This window comes from Macrosteles quadrilineatus, unplaced genomic scaffold (genome assembly GCF_028750875.1).
Source record: "Macrosteles quadrilineatus isolate MER2022 unplaced genomic scaffold, UCM_ALF_1.0 Scaffold_2__2_contigs__length_208266976, whole genome shotgun sequence".
Lineage (NCBI taxonomy): Eukaryota > Metazoa > Arthropoda > Insecta > Hemiptera > Cicadellidae > Macrosteles > Macrosteles quadrilineatus.
Genome location: NW_026542595.1, coordinates 199,418,510 through 199,440,237, shown reverse-complemented (window position 1 = coordinate 199,440,237; position 21,728 = coordinate 199,418,510). Strand labels below are relative to the sequence as shown.

The following is a 21,728-nucleotide window of genomic DNA, read 5'->3' as shown; positions in this document are numbered from 1 at the left end:
CTTGGAGTAGGCTGCTCTGCGTGTAGCCAGAGTGGTGATACACTACACAGCTAGAGTCAAACCAATTATGTGGAGTTGTTGGAATTGAATCAATTTGGTATTGTGCTGTGGGTTGTGGAATTGCTGAATGTACTGTTGCTCAATTTGCTTAATTTATTATTTTGGAACTTTGGAAAATTATACCATCCATAGACGGTAAAATGAAAGGTTGTTTAGAATTTCAAAGGTACTAACACTTAAAATGTATACCTATTAATACAATTATATGGTGAACTATGTTCCTTTTAGGACTGTCTTCGAAACTGTAACAACACGAGAAATTATTTTACAATACTCTATGAAATAATTATAATAATTATATAAATGAGTTGAATATGAATCGAAATACGTAAGCCGTACATTACCTGGAGGTTACACCCTTACCCATATGATGATTATTGTGAAGTTTTCAACTTATTGTCATGTATACGTAAATCTTTGTATGCCTAAAAAATATTACTTTCAAACAAACTCTATTCGATATAGACCCAAAATATAATGACCCTGTCACAAATACTGAGGTTTAATTGCAAAATACTTTTTAATAATTGCAAATCAAATAGGTCCGTTGCAATATTTACCATTCAGACTCCTTCTAAATATAAATGAGTAAAGAAAAGCAATTCAATTAAAAAAATATGAAATTATATCAATATTTTAAATTGCGATGTTTTTTTCTGAACTTTTCGTATCCATTTTTCAACAAGGAAATAAAATATGTTTGTTTTAGTATTTGTTATAAAATACAGTATAATAATGTGAATGTGTTTTTTTACTGACGAAGTATAAACTTTTACTAAAAACATACTTCGCCCATAAAAAATGTTTTGTTTGTGATTGGCTGCTTTCACATAAAAAACGGTTGTTGTTCGTTGGATCCCATGCAATAAAACAAAACTGAAACCTGATTCCACTTAAGGGATGGCTTACTGAGAGTAATAAGAGGTTTATTGCTTCCCAATAAGACCAGATTCAGCAATGACCCGTGTTTGAATCGAGTTTCATTGTCCAATCAAATTGGGATCAGGTTTTTAGAATTGATCGGATTTTGTTATTCATTTATGTACAGGTTTACTACCTCGTATAAGTCTCGTTCATAAAAATCTTGTGTGTTCAACTGGAATTGAATTCGCCGCAGGTACCTCATATTTGTTAGTACACATTTTACAGCCTCAAACAATGCAATTTTATTGGTTCTATAAAGAATCAGTAGTTTCAATTTTTCTAAACTATTCATAAGCATTCATGCAAGTAGTTGTTATATTATCAAAAATTGAGAAACAAAATAGGAATAACAAAAATTAAAGGTTGTACACTGTAATTGTGACAAGTCACTGTATTTTTCGTTGGACGTCAAAAGTTTTGATATCAGTGATATATGACGGAAAATTAAATCATTTCGAAGTACCCTTCGTATCTTAACATTCCAATTGTATAATATTGGTCCCTATGATTAATGTCTTTTTGTTCCATAAATATACATCTTGATATGTTAAAAAAGCAATTACTGTTACAATTAAATACATACCTTTTCCTAAATGTTTAAATAATATTTCTGGATGGCCAATTTGTTATAGTGCTCTTAAAATCAGAGGACTGCTGTTTCGAATTCGAGAGGGATGTCATTCATACTTGGACCACCAAGATCAACATCGAGAGCATCCAAGCATCGTTTAAGGAGGTGGACGTTAAAGTTCAAGACTAGGATTTAAACCTTGTAAAAAGCTAAAAAAGATGGCGTAAAAAAAAATTAGCAACTGAACAATGTTAGTTTAAAGTCTACCACGGATTATTTACAAATTTTCATCCTAAAACCTAAACACTTTTTAAAATACAGTGGAAGCCATAGAATACAGCTCCAAGCAAATTTGCATTATTCGCTAAAAAGCTGGATGCATTCGAAACCGGTGTCCCCACCCTGGTTATCAGAAGCTGCATCTGCCCATTAATAATTCATAAAGCAACGCGGAGAGTGTTTGTTATTCAAATATGGCCAAAGTGGTGACCTTTGGTGACACTGAAGACAAATGAACAGAGAGGGTAAATGTTGTGACATCGAGCTGCGGAATGAGTGCATGAAAAAGTCTAAAATATAGTATGTTTTACCACAGTATTTGTTTGACAACGTTTGTTTAGGTTTATGTTTGGTGAAGACATTTGATCTTCAATAATACAATTTTCTTCCTGGTCTATAATGTTTGGGGCAATCCTTTGTTCATAAGTACAAGATAATCGTTTGTGAAATTTGTGGTATTTGGTATAGTTAATTATAAGGTAATTTTTCAATATAAGCTACTGTCCTGTAAACGGTTTAACTAATTGTTTTTAGGTATAAGTTCTTAATAGTAATGGCAAGTCGAGTTTCGAAACTGCCCAGAATGTAGTAAATCCATAGATTTCTTATAGACTTCCATAGATTTTTTACTTAGTATTAACTTGCAGTAGTTACAATATCACAATTGCTCTGTCAAATCAGGCAATAAAAACACAGCTTTTGCGTGATGATAGAATACACTTTACTATTTCATTTTGGAAGTGGTGATTCTGAAATTTCCACAAACTAAATATGAATATCGAGTCAACTAATACGTAAGATCCATATTAATCTGTGTAATCTGTGTTGTAAATATTAACACACGGATTAATATTTACAAGATATTACTCCAGCTGCGTAGCTGCCTACTCACTAGTCCATGTTTAGAATTATAAACATTTTATAAAATTCAATATTTCAATTACAAAAGAGCATAAATCAATACAAGGGATAAGTGATTTATATGGTGATGGTCCACAGGGGATGAGCCCCCCTTCCCTTGGAGGGTTGTAGATTTCCAGATGGCTGCCCCGGGGCACCTGGAGACTGAAGGGTGAAGTAGAAAACCACTTGATCTGGCGCGGCGCGTCGGACCATGATAGGAGGGCGACTTGTAATAAACAGACAACCTGCGTTCTAGTTTATACGATGAAGGATATGAGACTGTTCCTTGGGCGAGATAGTCTAGTGGTAAAGCTGGGGGCTTTAGAGCCCAAGGTCCCGGGTTCAAAACCTGCTAATCACCAATGGGTTATCTATGTGGTCATACCGCGACCATCTAGGACAATGTGTAAAGCAGTTCCAGACTAGAAACTAGCATGCTAGATTCCTTGTATGGAATGTGGGGGAAATGGGAACTGTTCCTTAAACAAACCTATAAAATACTGAGCTGGTCGTTTCATGGGCCTAAATCCAATCGGTAGGCCTACAAATTTAAAATACCACAAACGGAAACCCCATCACCATATGCTAAAATAGGTTTGTAAATATTTATGTTTTTACAAATCGTACAAGGCATACTTTCAATTGTAGTGTATATGTAAATTTATTCGTTCGTTCCGTTTGAGTAATTCCAACTTCCTTACTGGATAGGCGAATGTGGCGAGTTTTAATTAGTAGTTGTAAATAAGTTAACATGTATGATACCATTGAATGTGTCATCTATATTGAAAACTATTTTACCAGTAACAGTGTTATTCTAATTTCTTTTTTATATATTAGCTCTGATGATAATCACTAAATAACGTAATAACCTTATGTGCTCATTTCGACAATTATGCAATGCAATTGGTGGTCCTACGGTAAAAATAAATGCGAGTGAATGTGCACCTTATAATCAATGGTAGCTCCATCTATTTTGAAACCCCCGAAAAAGAACTACTTCCTTATAAAAATATTTCAACCAATATTACAATTTCGTTTAATAATAATATGTTTCATTCATATGACACCGATACACCAGAAAAATTAAATATCAGTATTAAAAGGTATTTAATTTAGGTTATATTTGCTTTTTAAGCTTATGTTATTTGTTACCCGGTTGCTGACTGACGTACTGGATCCACGGCTATGGTTGGTGTATAAACGTCAACTGTAAAATCAACCGATTAGCGAGCGGGAAAGATCCATTCCCACACTAGAGCGTAAATGAACTCCTTTTCGTTCTGTTTACAGGTATGGCAAATGGCAATGTGATCATTTCCATTCAGTGGTAGGAAAAGATATTTACTGTGTTAAACAAATCTTGATCCTTTTTATTTATTTAGTTCCATTCGATTCTCTTTGATAATTTAATTTAAACGATGACCAACACAACATTCTTATAGTATTATGGCTCGTAAATCTTTGTAAAAATCAGTGTGTTTCATGTTTAGGTATATTCAGTTGCACCAAAATTATCTAGTGGACTTTTCTATACTACATACTATGTTATACTGTTTTGTGATAATATTTCCTCTTAAACCTAATCCAAATTGTGTATATGGTAATTTTCACTGCTAACTATCGACAGTATTTGTGAACAATAAAATTATTGTAGTAATCTATTGACAAACAAACTGACGTACGTAGATAAATTAATTTTAATAAGCATGGTCTATAAACATCCTAGAAAAAAACAAATTTATAGCAAAAATATAATTTAAATAAGTTACAGTTATGAAATAAAAATACCTAATTGTTTGATACTGACAGATTTATGTAAATAAAAGCTAAGAATAATTGCAACAGTGTATGCCACTCAATTATTTTCACGACGTTGAGGCCCCGAGGAAAAAGAAAGCGTAGGGTTTTAGCTAACAAGTGTAGGAGGTTCCTCCCCCCAGTGCTACCAACCCCACCTCAGCATGTTGTCATTATAAGTGATTACACCCTTTGTTGCATTATTTCTACCCTGTTACGTAATCCCCGCTTGTCACGACAATAGTGAGTACTGTCAGTCAATAAACGGAAATTATACATCAAATTCTTCATTGTTGATATGAATAGACTGGAAGAATCACATGCTGTATATTAATGTACATTGATTGTTTCTTAGAAGTCAACAATGCACCCCTAATTGCATGTTTTAATTTTGTGGTTAAGTTAGTAAATAGCTTTGAATGTATAATCTCAAGAGATAAATCACAAATCTATATCAATAAATCGTAATAATAGTGTGTAAGTTATAAATAGGTATATATTGTATTGACAGATATTTTTGCACCATTTACTTTAGTGGCAAGCGGTACAATTTGTAAATTCTCTCTGGATAAACTGGGGATCAAAACTATGATATGTTATTTACTAACCTAAACAACAAACCATACTGTAAGTCTTGCTAATTGCTATTATATTTCATTGGCTAAAAACAATTGCATATTCTTTAAGACAATATTGATTTAAAAAATGTGTGCGTGGAGCAGACGTCAGACATGAAAAGATAGCGAACTAATAGATATGTTAATTAGACAAGCTTATTTAATGTTAAACACATACGTAAGCCATTTGAAAGGTCGTAACTGTTTATGAAAAGTATCAAACTTGATAAAAAAAAAAGTTTTGACCAGAATACAATTAATATAAAAAATATAACAATACATGTTTTGGTTAAGCGAAGTACTTCAGTAAGAAATAAGCTAACAGAATTTTACTTATGCATAAGTGTCAAGTATAAATCTGCCAATGTTTTAGAATATATAGATCTTTCATATGCAAGTTAAGTTAGTTAGTTAGTTGTAAGTTAGTGGAGAAACTGTTGTCGGTTATCATTAACAGACAGAGTATGTTGTGTGTGTATTTTTTTACTTTAGCAATTACAATATTAATTATCTGGTCAAATATGTAATAGCATTGACTAAATATACCTACAATAGTATATTTGGTACCTAGGAAAATAAGGTTTGCCTGCTCAAGATAGTTTTTAATTTTAAAACATTTGATTGCTGCAAAACCATTTCGGTCCGTAGTACGAACGCTATTTCTCGGTACACACCGAAACCCCCCCCCCCCCCACCCACTATTACCACTATTCAACAGAATAATAATAAACACTAACAGTCAACAACACAAGTACAGCTATAAGATTATGTGAAGAAATATGTTGGAGAATAAGCAAATGTTTTAAGAAAATAACCGAACAGCTGATTTTTGGCTCTAGGGATGTAAAAACCTGCTCGGCCCCCAAATGACGATGACAGCTGGCATGTACAGCAATATGTAGCTTTCGGCCACCAGTACACGTTTGTAGAACGGCTACAAACATCGTAGTGTATAGAAAAAATATTAAATTATAAAATGGTTTTATTAAACCCCAAAATACATACTAAAGTCCACACATTCTCTGAATGATATGATATTATTCTTGCAAAATTTACAAAGCAAGCTAAAATACCCTACTGCTTGGAAACAAGTTTTTACTATGGAAATAATGCACTGAAGTGTACATAAAAAGAAGTTTCAACTCCCTTTAAGATATTTATCCCGACAGCACACTAATCCTAAAGCATAACAGGGGTTGATGCTGCATCGTAGCCAGGGGTTGTTTTCAACTGACCTTGTTCCTTCAGCTGCTTTTATAATAGATTGCCTCCTTGTTTGGCTAATACTCTTGCATGTAGGCAGAGGCTTAATCTAAGTATGAATAAGACATTCTTTGTATTTCTACATTATGTTATCCTCTTTTAGATCAAGTAATTTAACCACGTTAGTGAAAGACGAAGATAAATGAAATTAGAAGCTTTATTCACAACTCCCACCTATCAGATCTGGTATAGCGAAAATTTAAAAGAAATTTCACTTTTTTTTAAATGATTAATTCCATCAATCGGCATATTACGTAACATATTGTTGCTGGTTATTGAAAGCATATCAAACTGAAATACGCTACGTTCCCATTCAGAATTTAACTTAGTCCTTCTAGTTATTTAATCACTACACAGCTAACAAAATTACTTGTTTATTTTAAGTTTTTATTCAAAGTGAGTTATAATTTTTAAAATTATTTAATTGAATGCTATTTCCTGGTAGTAAGAAAAGCTTTTAGTATTTATTTATTAATTTAATTATTGCCAGTTTTAAATTTCTTAGGAAGTTCTTTTGTTTAATTCTTCCTTAGAGTTTTGCACTGGTTTTTTATTTTGTTCCTTGTTTTCATATACTTAATATTGAAATTTAGCGCAAAAAGACCATAGCCTGGTCATAAGCAGTTTAGCTGAATATGTTCTGAAGAAAACTTGTTACCTTGCTAAACCTTTCAAAACAAATCTAAATGGTTTATTGTTGATTTTCATAGTTTTCTAGTTTAAGTGATCAGGAATAATAAACTTTCAAACTTAATCAACACAAGTATAACACGCTGGCCGAATCATTACTCTCAATTAGTACTTAACTTATTGATTTTAAATCTAATAAATAATCTATATACACCAAAGTATCAACCTCCTTTCAATTATGAACTAGTTGCACAACGAAGTAGGTTTGGATTTCTAAATCCTAGCACATAATAATAAAAGATTATCATAATTTATGCATTTAATATTCATACATAATAATTATGAGTGCCATGTCCTAAACTCTCCACTTTTTAATACTGTTATGATTTTATTTTTATTTTACCATGGAGTAAATGGTAACGCCGTACAATTTCCTCGTTAATTTGGCATACTGGCTGTCAATTCATATAATTTTGTGCTATTCGCTTAGACGTAATTTTATGCTCTTTAGTAAGTTGCATACAAACTGAAATATGTCAATGCAAATCTATATAATTGTCACAGAATTTAAAGTTACTATTACTTTTGTTACCCACCGGAACTTTCAACTAGACAATATCTGAAACAGAAGATTTTTTATAATTATAATACCATTATTTTTTTATTAATTATTTTTTATTTAAAACTATTTTACCAAATAAAGAATATTTTAAAGCAATAAAATAACGAAAATCTGTTTCCAAATAGTTATGAAAAGGCTCGTTTTAAATTAACTTTCTGGAAGTATAGTATCGATAACGTTAGAAGGTAAAGGTACAAGAGGATGGCTTTCAGTTTTAAATGCTTACAGTATAATATAATAATATGACAATATTCTGTATGTTAAACAAATTAAAATATATTTACTATAGATTATGAGAAATTATGAAAAATATACATGGTGTGAGAGGAATAATAGCCTGAATTATACATTCGTACCATCCATTTGTTTTAGGAAAGTCTTCTTAAGCAAACAAATTGAGTATGCATTTTAAATTAGTAAAAACAAGGGAAACCATCAAAACAGTTTTTGTTAGGCATGTGAGGATTTCAGTCGAGTAAAAAGAAGCTTAACTACTTACAAACTTGCGATGTAATTTTCAAAGCTCTCTCTAAGCATATGTGTAAAGTCCAAATGTTATCGCTTGTTCGTCTTTCGTATACAAATACATAAACCATTTCTTTGCTTAGGTTATTAGATAAATAACTAAAGTGTCTACAATCTATATACAGTACAAATATAAATATAATTCCTGAAATATTTTTTTTATGCTAGTAAATAAAAGATGTTGAGAGAAAAACGTTTGTGGCAGGTACAGTTATGATAAACACATGTAATTCTGTTAAAATATGGACCGGGAGCTTATGTTAGGCTCAGAATGTGTGTTGTAATTTTATTAGATGTCTAAATACCATCAGTGAAAGACTAGCTTAAGCCTGAACTTTAAAAATACTAACCACGATAAAACCTACGTCTCGTGTTTTGACCAATAATTTAGGTATCGAAAAAATATTAAGGATACAAATCAAACCGTATACATTTTCAGAACTTAAAAGGAAAACGTTTAACGTAGATAAATTTTGAAACTGGTAGATACAACCTTGGAATTTGACACAACCTACAGAATAATCCCTATAACAATACGTTCTCCTGATTAATAAGACGCTTAATAAAGGATGAATGTAAGAAAATATTTACATTAATTAGGAATATCTTGAAACTCTAGATTCCTTGAATATCACAGCTAATTAAGTCTAAGAGGATTTGGATCTGTTTGTTTACGTATGTGATGTAGCAAATGTCTTGAATTTAATTAGAAACGGCTTTTGACTCTGGAGTAATCTTTAATGATGTATTTTGCCTAAAAGAAACGGTAGATAGTGCTAAACAATGCTTTCAGTTATACGTTTTTGTATTAGTGTCAAATAAATAAATATATATTATGTCAGAAAAAAATGTACAACCATTTATTTAAGTAACTAGGTAAAAACTCAAATATAAACAACACACAATAATCATAACAAGTGTTAACAAATTAAATGAAAAATATTAAACCAGCTGTCACTACACTTTTATAACATAAAAAATTTTTGTGAAATATTGATTTATAATGATTATTTTATAATTTAACTACTAACTCTGGTATGCTCGTTAGAGTAGTTTATAGAATAAACATGAAATAATTATCAATTATAAATTTTAGTATTTTGGTAAATACATTTTACTAGTTTCCTAATGTTTCGTTAGATTTTAAAAGTAGATCCGTCATTATTTTGACAATTTGTCCAATAGTGCCTTGGGCTCGGTAGATAAACAGAAAGTTAATTAAGAAAAGTCAACAATCAGTCAACGACCAACACTGTATTTAGGTCGTTTGATTGATTGCACTGTAAAATAAAACTCCCACGAGATTTGTTTAAAAAAAGGAAACACAATGAAATTTACGCAGGACGTTTATTTAAGATCTAAGACATTTCTTTTCCTAAATATTCAATTACTAATCCAAAATATGAAACGCTTATATAGCCTATGATTCTAAGCCATAGATAATGTTTTGAAACATATTCGCATAATGGCATTATTCTATGGCGATGAAAGTGGTTGGCAGGTAATTTTAAAGATACCTCGAGCTGGCCGTAGACAGGAGACTTGTTAATGTCACCCTAGGGTTTATTGTGGTGTTATCTCTGCAAGACTCCCTAGACCAGAGCTATTTAATGATAACACAGACAATTATTCTTCTTTTCATAGAAAAACTCATTTTCTTTATGGTTGAATGTTTTTTCTTAATTTTTATTCTAGTTATTACAGTACAATGTTAATAGTTTATCAAAACTATAAACATTACTGAATGACATCTTTGTAATATTAAATAATAATACTTAGCCTTCTAAACACGAAAATAAAAAAAAAATCATGAAACTATTCTATATTATAGAAACTTTTATGTATAGAATTTTCGTAATAATATTTTTCGTCTGCTTTAAGATTGTCTTGTACAAAAAATTAAATATATCTTGCAATATCTGTTATCTTAGAATCTGTGTCTTTAATCTGATTTTAATTAATAATTGTGTTCTATGAAGGTTGAATAAACTACTGTTGCATCTCAACATACCCTTGTGCACTCAAATAAGGAATAAGTATAATTCATGTTAAAATGAATGAAATGTATAAGCAGATTTCACCTAAAGTGAAAAAAAACACAACTAAAGTGTTAAAGCATGTAAATGCTTCGTACTTAAAAAAATCAACTTACTCGATTTTCTTTTAACCAATATATCATTTTCCTTTATATGAACGTGTTGATAGTATTTAAAATACATTTTCCTCTTAAAAAGAATGTGAACAATAAAAACAGTTCTTTGTTGGACTTAACAATTGTTGGACTAAACAAATAAAAAAAATACAGAAGCACAGGTATAAAAAAGAATGTGATTAAATATAGAGATATTTCCTTACCATGACTATTACAATGTTATGAGGATTTTTTAACTAAACAGAAATATGGTAATTTGTTATACAAATAAAGCCTGAGCTGTAACATTAAAAAGCAGAATTTTGTCATTAATGAGGCATTTTTATACATTCCTTGAATGAGTAATGTATAACTTTGAGATCAAAAATTGCTTTCATTAAATTTACTGTTTCAATTTTTAGCCTATATCTTTCCTTGCAAAAAATATTTTGTTCAGAAAAATATGTATTCACCGTTATATTGATTATTTTAATATTTTCCTTAGGCATTTAAAAATTTTTAATAATATGAAAAACCATAAAAAATCAGAGGTAAAAACGTTGATTTACAATTCAAATTGAGTCAAAATTATATATATATATATCATGTATGATTATTTCACATGAGTTCATGAATTTGTGCCGTGTCTAAAATAACTTTTAGTGCTGTGTCATAGGATTGTAATTTAATTGATAGTGTTAAAGAAAAGCAATAATTATTCATGAAATTATGACAAATTAATGATTTATCAGCCTAATAGTATTATTTAAAAGATAATATTTAAAACGATTTAAAATAGTACGTTGTAAAAATTATTTTTCGGCACAAAGTTGTCCTTGATTCAACTGGATTTAACAAATACCTAAACTCTAAGTTTAATTTATATAAAAACATTAAATATCAGCTTTCTTTATTCATTGTTGTTTTTATGAAGATTAAATTTATATTTTAAATATGCTCATGTGAAATATACAGAATCATAACTACTACCAAAAAACACCCAAAGACCCTTATGTGAATGCGTAGAATTTTCAACTTTCAAGTAAGAGGCTTTATCAATAATGCCTTGTAGATATTAGAAATAATAATCCTACAGTTTTAATAACCCTTTTCAGTTTGAAAACCTTTGTTAAGGATCCGTTTTTAAGAGTTTCATAATTTATATATTTCTGTAATATGAACTTATACACCCCATCTTTACGTCCTTGATTCAGAGACTACGGTTAGATATTATAAGAAATATTAAAAGTAGTCAGTCTTCATAGAAAATGGTGGTCATACTTTTAAAATACGAAATCATCCAAAGTATCATCTAAAAAATAAATAAGAGTGCCCCATAAAAATATAACTGTCCATACTATAATAACAAATTAGCTATTGGTGCACTTTAGGCGAGACGCCCTGAATAACACTGTTAGTTAATGAAGATAAAAAAATTACCATCGTAATTTTCTTTTTTTAAAGTCCGTCTTTTCAAGGGAGATTATATATCATTATAAAATTGCAACATTTTCTTAAATTATATCTTTGCGAATTTTTTTACTGCGGATATCCCTGAAAACCAAACTGTTTTCAAATTGTTATAATTCACTTTCGATACCTCCTTCTTGTGATTTTTTTAATTATTTTTTTTGTAATGGAAAAATGTTTTTCTAACCAAATTTTTTTTTTTTATTTATGGCTATAGTATTAAACTTAGAGCATAATTTATAGAAGAAAATTTACATTTTATTCAGTAGTTTTTATTAACCAACACGTTTATGAGGCTATAAAAGTGTTAAAAAAATGTAAGATCTGCAAAAGACCCAAACATTGGTAGGACCTTTAACCAATTACACTAACTATTTGCTAAATATAAATTTACCTTGTTACTTTTTAGATCATGTTTTAGGGATGGCATCTTATTAAGAGTCGTTAGCGTTTACAAAGCATCGGAAGAGAAATATCGTGATTTTTAGAAAAGTTTGCCAGCTTATCTTCCTTCCCTCGCTTAAGGCAATTGTAAGTGATCGCTTTTTCGTGATGGTCTCCCGATATGATAGACCCCTCATTATACAGGCTTAATGCTTCACTGTGTTTCCTTTTAAAAATCTTGAAGTATAAACATCTACATATTCATCATAATGAGTTTTTGGCCCTCAATCTTTTGTTAAAAAAAGTAAAAAATACAAAAAATAATAAACCAGACCAAGATTTCCTAAAACTTGGAAGAATGTAATAATTTATTGCGATAATGAATTATGTGCTACAACAATATTCAACAATACTAGCTTCGAAAAGTACACACTGGATTTCAAAAACACAGTTACCAATGTGTTGTAAAAACACCTAACTTTCAAACCTTTATTTAATGGATATCTGTCAGTTACAAAGATACTGTTCTCATATTTTCTGAAACATAAAAAAATTTTAAATTTACTACTAGCCTAACTGTTTCAATAACAGATTATCACAATCATTTGTTACTGCTAGAGGTGCCTGAGGCCTCATATTTAGACCAATTTACCAATTGTAATCCTCTATGGTTTTAGACACCTCTCCTCTCACTAGGTTTCTAGTTCAAATCTCTAGTGGTCCAGTGTTGCCTGAATTTGGCTCATTGATCAATCAAAAACGAGTTAGCTAGCGATAGTCCATAAAACTGTCTCGTTTTGAAGATCTGCATCCAAAAAGCCATATTGTTTGACATAATTGTGTATTTATTTAAAAAAATAACAATTAGGCTAAGAGTCTTCATTTTTTACAATAAACTCTCTAGTTTGAATTACTCTAGTTTAAACTATATAGTTTAAATTACCATAAGAATTACATAGTATCCAGAAAATGCTATTATAATAGCGAATAAAATGTCTTTAGGGAAATACAGTTATTTTGGTTCTAAAATACATAAAAATACACTTTCACCCATTAAGCTACATTGTAATTACTGAAGATGGGTTTGGTCTATTTGTATACAAGATAGATATTGGAAAGATTTTACTTACTGTGTTCAAATGCAATTTATTAGATTTTTTTACATAAATAGTATGAGATAGCAATGTAAGCTTAGCAACCACAAACATCGTTATTTGCACGGGTAACCCAACCTGTAGGATCCTTTTACAGTAGATAAACACAAAGTTAATCAAGAAACACCAACAATCAGGTGATGATCAACATTACGGAAAGGATTTATGTGTTGAATATTTTTTCAGGCTTGATTGAAGTTCAGATTGATCTCTAGATTGAAATGGTATTTGTTACGACAATTACTTAACATTATCATATTCATACATATAATTATCAATAAATACACGTTTTTCAGTTACTCATAGTACACAGTTTTGTAAATATAAAAATGAAATGAATCTTTCTTGTTCTTTAGTAAGTCTCACGATTAGACATTTTAAAGAGTTTCTAATATGAGAAACAAATTAGTAAAATGACGTCTTGGTGAAATAACAAAAATTTTAGTTACATTATAGTCAATTCAAGTCACACTATTTTATTCCATTATTAAAAAATTTAAGCAATTACATTATAAATTATGTTAATTTAATTAAGGTTATTCACCGTAGTTTTATTAAAGATGGTTATTTATAGTTGTGTTTAGGGACGCTGTTAATTGGTTATTTTATTTAATAACGAAACCGTATGATCACGTAGCCACACTGTTTATATGAGTAAAAACAACCAGGGCTTGTTATTTTGGAGGGAGTTTACGAGTTGCAGGTTAATACATTACTCAGTTCTGGCGGGAAAACTTGCTAATGCCACCTTGGGGGTTGCTCTCGTTCTCTTATCTGATTCAACTGCCTTGCTTGATTAGCAGATTTCTTATTACTTTTTAAATATTTATACTAATATGTTATTTATTAATTTGTTACATTCATTATCAGGTAATACAATTTATCTGTCCAATGCACTTTACAGAAAATATGTTGTATGGATGAAAAAAAAATAGGTAAGTGTATAAAATTACCACTTACAAAAATTACTATCGTTAAAAGTGGGCCATCCTACTTACGGTGAGAAAGAAATGCTATATTATTATCGTAGGATCCATAAGTGGCATTCTTTTACCTACGCTTAGCTTAGCATAATAGTGCATAGTAGTTTTTACAAATTCCTCTTGGATAATGTCAAAATAGAAACGTTTCCACGTTTTGATGTTAGCAACCTAAGTAGGTAGTTACCTGAAATTTATAAGGATATATTTTAGAAGAAAATCATAATATGTAGAAAACCGCAATTAGTCTGCAGGTTTGCTGTGTGGGGGTGCTAAGTATTGAAATTTACAATACCCGGTTCCCCCTCTATACCCACAAATGACATTACATTTATTATTCGTTGCTTATGGTAATATAGTGTATATTGTTGTAGAAAATCAATACCATAAACAAAGAAAGCCATAGTTATTTAAAAGCGGGCCCGAGGAAACATAAAACGTCGTTCAGGAGGTAACAAGTCTAGTAGACCCGCGGGGTCACCCACCCCTATCACAGCATGTCGTCGTTATCAGTGATTACACTCTTTGTTGCATTATTTCTATTCTTTTACGTAATTCTACACTGTTACCACTAAGATCGTGAATCATGTCAGTCAATAAACGACGGTTCTTAAATGCAAATTGTAACTAGAGAATCTTTCGCTGGGATTAATGTAGACTGATTATTTCTTGGAACTGATTATACAACCCTCATTCCATGTTATATTATTTTGGTTAATATAGTAATAGTATATTTCATAACAAGAGTAGAAAGTGAGCAATGTATACATTTGAGACCATGTGTGAAGTGCGAGTTTTATTAAACACTGTAAGTGGCTGAGATTATGTATAGACCCATATTCGTATTTTAAACGTTACTTTTTGCTACACAACAAAGACTAATTATTTTCTTAATTAATACAGATATTGGATTTTTTTTGCAGTTAGGAACACTACAAAACTCATAGAGTTTTTAAGGCTATGGCTTCAATTTAAAGTTAATATTTACTATGGTTGTACAGTTTTTGTTGTTAAAGGTAAACATTACTTTTGCATAGTAAACAGTCTTTTTTTGTAGTAAACAAAATAATGAAGAATTTTCGCAGGTGATAAACATGTAACGAAAACAGGTAATTTCACAGTAGTGTAGCGAAAATAGATTTTAACACCTACCATCAAGACCCATGGCGTATGTATCTTAATAACCGTTAATAAGCATTGAGTGGATATATATTGTCTTGGATATGGTATTTTAACAGGACTTTACTTCAGTGGCAATTAAAAGGAAAATGGATAATAATAAAAACATTTTTTTATTATAACAGTGTCAAACTCAGATATTATTAAAGGAAAATAATATGTCAACCACTACTCTTTTTCATGTTCCACCTTCAAATCCTAGGACACTAGTTCTATCTCGGAAGTGTTTTACACGTTACTTCCCGGCTAGTCCTTGAGGGTTGCGGCATTATCACATAGCAAAAGTCATCGTTGATTGGCGGGATTCGAACCTCGGACCTCAGGCTCTGAAGCCCCGAGCTCTACCACTAGACCAGATCGCTTCCCATAGCACCACACTGTATCGTAACTTTCAAAATTTTGCCGCTATTACAGTGGCACCTCGATAAAACACTTAAAACAAATGGTCCTTGATATTTGATTTTCAGTTAACCTTACCCCCAATACTCTAAAAGATGAAAATTTAAAAATGTTCCATCATTTTTGTAGCCCCTCATATCTAAGAAGGTAGCCGCAAACCGGTTTCAAATATCTCAAATGGATAAAAGGTTACGTCATAAGTAAACACGTCACAGAAGTAAACACATCTGTGTTTACTTCATACATAAAAAAATTCTAAATTATTGAAAACTCAACCATAAAGGCGTTCTACGGAAAATTTTATTTTAGTTTGAGATAAAAAGGAGTTAGAATTTATTAAACCCAATAAAATAAGTTAATTATACAGTATTGTAGTCTAAATATATAGTGTACAACACATTTGGTTATATTGATAGTAAGCTATTTTCGGACTGAAATATCTGAGTTTGTATGTATACTATTTTCGAGAGTTGAAAAGTCCTAAATCGAAAAAAAAACTTAGATATGTCGTTAAATAATTATGTTAACAATAATTTAAAACGAACAATGTTGAAAGCACTTTATTGAATACACAGAATTAGGAATAATCATGATTATGATTACAGTTTTGTGGTTTAATGTGATAAATAATAAACTACTTATGCAAATTAGTTATTTAAACACTTAAAAAGTGTTTCAAGAAATTTAAAATACAGGCTCAGCTCTAGGAAAAGTCCTGTTGCAGAAAAAAAACCATGTTTGTATTAAACTTACGTAAAGCTCCTTTAATGAAAGAAGTTAAGTGTGCATTTGAAAATTAGTAAAAGTGAGAGAAAAACATCGGCGAAGTTTTTGTTATGTAGGTGAGGATTTGACTCGAGAAACAAGAAGCTTAACTACTTGTAACGTCTGGGGGAAATTTCAAAGCTGATTTTAAACACACGTGTTTGATCGAAATATTCTCTTTATTTCGTTTTACGAATACTTAAAGGAAAGCTACGTGCCCTTAGTATTTATAGGATTACCAGAAATATTTTAAAATACAGTCATTGGGAAATACTTAAAATAAATATGTAAGAAGATTATTTGATTTTATATTATCCTTAAGACCTTAAGATCTAAACAAGACATTAAAATAAATATAAAATAACAAATTTTGCATGTATTCACTAAAATGTCTGGTAGCAGCCTAAGGAAGGTAATTTATACCTTCATATATTTCATGAAGGTACACTATATTTAATCTTATAAAACGGTTGTGTAGGTGCATAGCTTGTGCACTAGATTCAAATTGAGATTTACATTTTCTATTTGAGAGAAAACAAACGTGGCATATACGATTATCCAGTTAGGTTTCATTAAAAGATTCTTCGCCAGCTTATGCTGGGCTCACAACGCCAGTGTTGTGGTATTTTAACATGGCTAAATGCCACTAGTGGAATACAAGTTAAAGCTCCGGCTTTTTGAACCGGTGGCCTACACTTTTTCCTTTAACCAGGGTGTTGTGTTTTGAAAACAAATTGATAAGTTGAGGAAAGGATTACGTAGAAGACACATTTCAGAGAACAAACTAGGCAAATCTTAGTGATAAATCATTTTGGTGAACGATTTCAGCTATTTCGTATATACAAACTTTTTAAATTTCACACCAAATATAGAGTTACCCTTATTGAAATAGTAATTATCAAGAAGCGTATTAAAGAAGATTGCATCTAATTAAACATATGGGAATTTGGATTTGTATATAATGTACGTAGCAAAAGGTCTTGAATATAATTAGAATCGGCTGTTGACTAAAGCCATATTTAATGAATCAATATTTTATAATGATTAAGATATATAGGTCCTATGAAAATATGTATCCATCACAATATTTAAAGCAAGTATGTTTTCTACCAAAATAAATCATTAGGGTACCAAAATTTGTATTATTATGTATACAAAATAAACCCATTAATACGGAAATCCGGAACTGCAATACAAACACGTACGTGCATCATAAAGTATTGACTAAAGTTTGAAATAGTATCTGCTGCCTCTTAAGGGCAAAGAGGTGGAGACGTTTAAGGGTCACTCTGCAGCTAACGATGCAATATATTATGTCAGAATTCCAGAATATTAGCGATCAAAAGAACCACCATAGGGTAAAAAAACAGATGGGTTAAAGTGTAACAGCATATGCTTTACACACATGCTGATTAATCACTTTTAAGAAAAAAAACTACTGACATCTATGTCGTTAGTAATTTCTTTGGTTACATTTAATGATGTATTTCAATATCGTACAAATGTTTAAAAGTAAAATTAAATTTTATAAATTTGTAAAGATGTTGTTTTATTATACAGAACCTTTATATGAGTTATTTTTAGTCAAATACAAAATTTATATTGAAACAAGTCTTTTCTAATTTTTAAAAGGTATTTAGCTTTACACAACTAACTTAACAATGTAGCCAACGCTGTAAATCCCCATCAAATCTCTGAATATGTTTGAATTGAATCTGATAACGTAATCATACTTAACGGTTTTTATTCAATTTTTTGTACAAGTCTATTAGTAATATAAACCATAACACAAATTATAATATTGGCTAGGCTTGCAAAACACTATTTTTGACTTACGTTGTTTTAATTTATATCGAAGAAAAACTACCATTGGACCTTTTTTGGAAACCGTTTTAAAGGTAGACATGGGAGAGTACTCACTTTGTTTGGTTTTTGTGTGTAAACATTGTACAGAAATCCTGTTGTAAAAATATTTTAAGATGTTCTGACAGCATTCTAAACAAAGCATATTTTATTTAAGAAAAAGTTTACACTAACTGTAAAATGATTAGTGAAAAGGTTGTTGGAAAATTTGCGAATACTGCATGTTTGTCAAGTAATAAGCTATAAAGTAACTAAACATCACCACATTTTTGTGCTGCGGTTTATTACTGGCTTTGTAAGAATTATAGCCAATTGTAAAACGTAGTTAAGTAACCTAAATTTTCGCAATATCGGTCAGAAAAAGAAATACACATAGTTGACAAAGTTAAACATACTTCATAGAATTTAGTACATTTATCATTCGTATGAGCCATTACTAAAGAACTATATTGTTACTAGCTACTACACTTAAAACTGTGGTTCAAACGACCAGGTCAAATAGACCATTAGTCGTTATATAGAAAATACAAATGGCCTGGACAATAGCCACTTAGAGATAGTATATTTAGAATCTCAATTTATGGACGTACAAATTTGCATATACGAAGCAGCTATAAACATACTTTGAATATCATTTACATTGTTTAATTTGTTTATCATTCAGTTTTATTATTTATTTGGTAGAACTCAATTCACAAAAATAATTTATATTTGGGTTTTCCTCCGTTGACACAAATTACACAGGTTTACTGTAAGCTTTAATACATTTTATTTTATATTCCGTACGGATCCGAATCTGAATAAATTATTTAGTTAATACAATATTTTTGATTATAATTTAGTTAAAAAACTGTGGATCTTAAAATGTAATTGAATTTTGAATTTTCTGTAAATCTTTTTACAAATTTCTTAATCTTAATTCAAATTTTGTTTCGTATTTTGAAATGTTTGGTTCAAAATTTCTTGAATATTTATATTACTATCATAGTAGTAAATCTGAATTAACACAAAGATTATTTCCCAAACTAACTTTAAACAATACAAAAATGGACTCTATGTTTTGCATAGAATGACGATTTCATAGAATACTGTTGGTTGTTAAAAATCGTAGGATTAAAAAATGCCTTGTCATTTATAAACAGTGAAGTATTTCTAACAAATCCTGAACCAACAAGAATTGATTGTGATTTGGTTAATAATAACTATAAAACAAATTTTTTCGTGAGATGAGAAAAAAACACTTTAATATTTTCATGAAGATTGTACGCTATGAACTTCATAATAAATCCATTACATTTTAAACAATATCCTATGGTCGTAACGACTTAGTAGATCAACAGAAAATTAATTAAGAAAAGTCAACAATGAACTAACAACCCATTAGCACTAGGTGTGCTGTAGTCTCCTGATTGTACTTCAAAATAAAACATTCTCATCATAAAACTTCCATTAGGATTGTTTCAAAGAAAGTATTTACAATATCAGTAATGTATTAGGTCTATCAAATGAATGAATACACATTGTACTCCCAAACCATTGGTTGACGGTCTAATCTTACTATACTATACTATGTAAGTTAAACTAACCAAATTAAAATCTATAAGACAATTTCATTAATTTGTTCATTACATGGTTTATGATTTTTGTATTATTAGTAGAGTAGCAGTATTCTATGGTGATGATAATGGATGGCAGGTAATATAAAAGATATACCGAGCTTACCGTAGAGAGAAAACCTGTTAATGTTGCCCTAGGGTTTAGGTTAGTGTTATCTCTCAAGTCTCTTGACCTGAGGTTTAATGATAATACACACAATGACATTTTTATGGACAACCTCATTTTTTTTACAGCTCAATGTTTCCGTGCAAAGTTTCTTCACAAAAGGTTATACAATATTATTCTGACAACATTTAAAATATCTTGAGTGATACATAAAAAAGTAATATTTAGTTTTCATTTATTACTGTTCTTTTCACTTTATCTCATGCCATGAAGCAAGTAAAACATGAATCAGTAAACATATAATTCAAACCATTTAAAGGCTTAATTTGATTCGGTTTAAATTTGTTCAGTAGGGTGATCACATAACAAGAATGTTTCCTAAATAGCTCTCTCTTTATTACAAACGGAATACTCCAAATTCTTACATCTCTTTTTGTTACTTGCTTGGGTATTTGGCAGTAAAAATTACTATAAAAACATAGCATTATATACCGTCTCCTATAAAGTAATTGTTTCATCAAAATTAACCAACTTGGATCCTTTTTAACCAACAAAATAGTTTACCTAATTTAGCACTTAAACATTTTTTCAAAATAAATTAATTGATTTTTCTAAAAACTCCCAAAATATTATTCCATTTTTCAAACTCTACAACTCTAATTAAATTACCTAATAATAACAAAACATTTAATAAAATATTAAATAATATAATTTTGTTATACATCAGTGTGTTTTAAAAACTTTTAAGTTATTTTATAATAAATTAAAAGAAACAGAAACATATAGTCAGGAGGAAATCTGGAGCTAGAAAGTTAATAATCCAAGTCTGGTTATGCTTGAGGCATTTTTTCAGATTCTTGGAATGAGTAAATTGCTTTCTGAGATACAGCATTGTTTAATTTAATTTACAGTTTCTTACTTTTACTTCTTTCATCATATCACACATATAAGTAATGTTATGTATGTAAAAAATGTATGTTTTATTCACTTTTTTACATTTAATTAACATCTTAAACAGTTTAATCATATAATAAAATTATTGCAAAACTTTAGAGTGCAAAATAATAATTGCCATTAGTGTATAGGATGATAACAATTATTAGTGCTTTATGATTACTACCATTAGGTTTGGAATATTTTAACAGTTGGTCGTTGCATCTTATTTGCGTGAGTATATTTTTAATTTCAGAGTTGTAATATGTAATATAATTTAGTTGTTAACTTTAAAATGTTTAAAATATGAAATACCACTTATAGTTTTATATGTAATAATATGAATTATATATGTAATTATATGAAATAATACAAAAAGTTGTAATTGCCAAGTCTATCAGCAATATTCGGTTACCTGAAGAAAAACTATTTTCAACATTTAAAAATATTGTTATTAAAATTATTTTGTTACTTCGAAGAATTTAACTACATACCATTAATTACATCTAATGATATTCTTAGAGTGTTATTAAATGAGTAATATTTTGTTTATTTAT

General features: G+C 29.9%; 1 protein-coding gene across 4 annotated transcripts in view; it reads right to left on the bottom strand.

Annotated features, from left to right (window-relative positions):
- LOC128987785 (connectin-like) overlaps positions 1-21,728 on the bottom strand; it is a 209,468-nt gene that overhangs the window by 38,218 nt on the left and 149,522 nt on the right. Inside the window, exon 3 of one of the 4 annotated variants that reach the window (XM_054408809.1) lies at positions 7,641-7,663. The exons of the other annotated variants lie outside the window; for them this stretch is intronic. The gene's annotated coding sequence lies outside the window, so the exon portion shown is untranslated. The remainder of the gene's footprint in view (positions 1-7,640; positions 7,664-21,728) is intronic. 4 annotated transcript variants of the gene reach the window in all.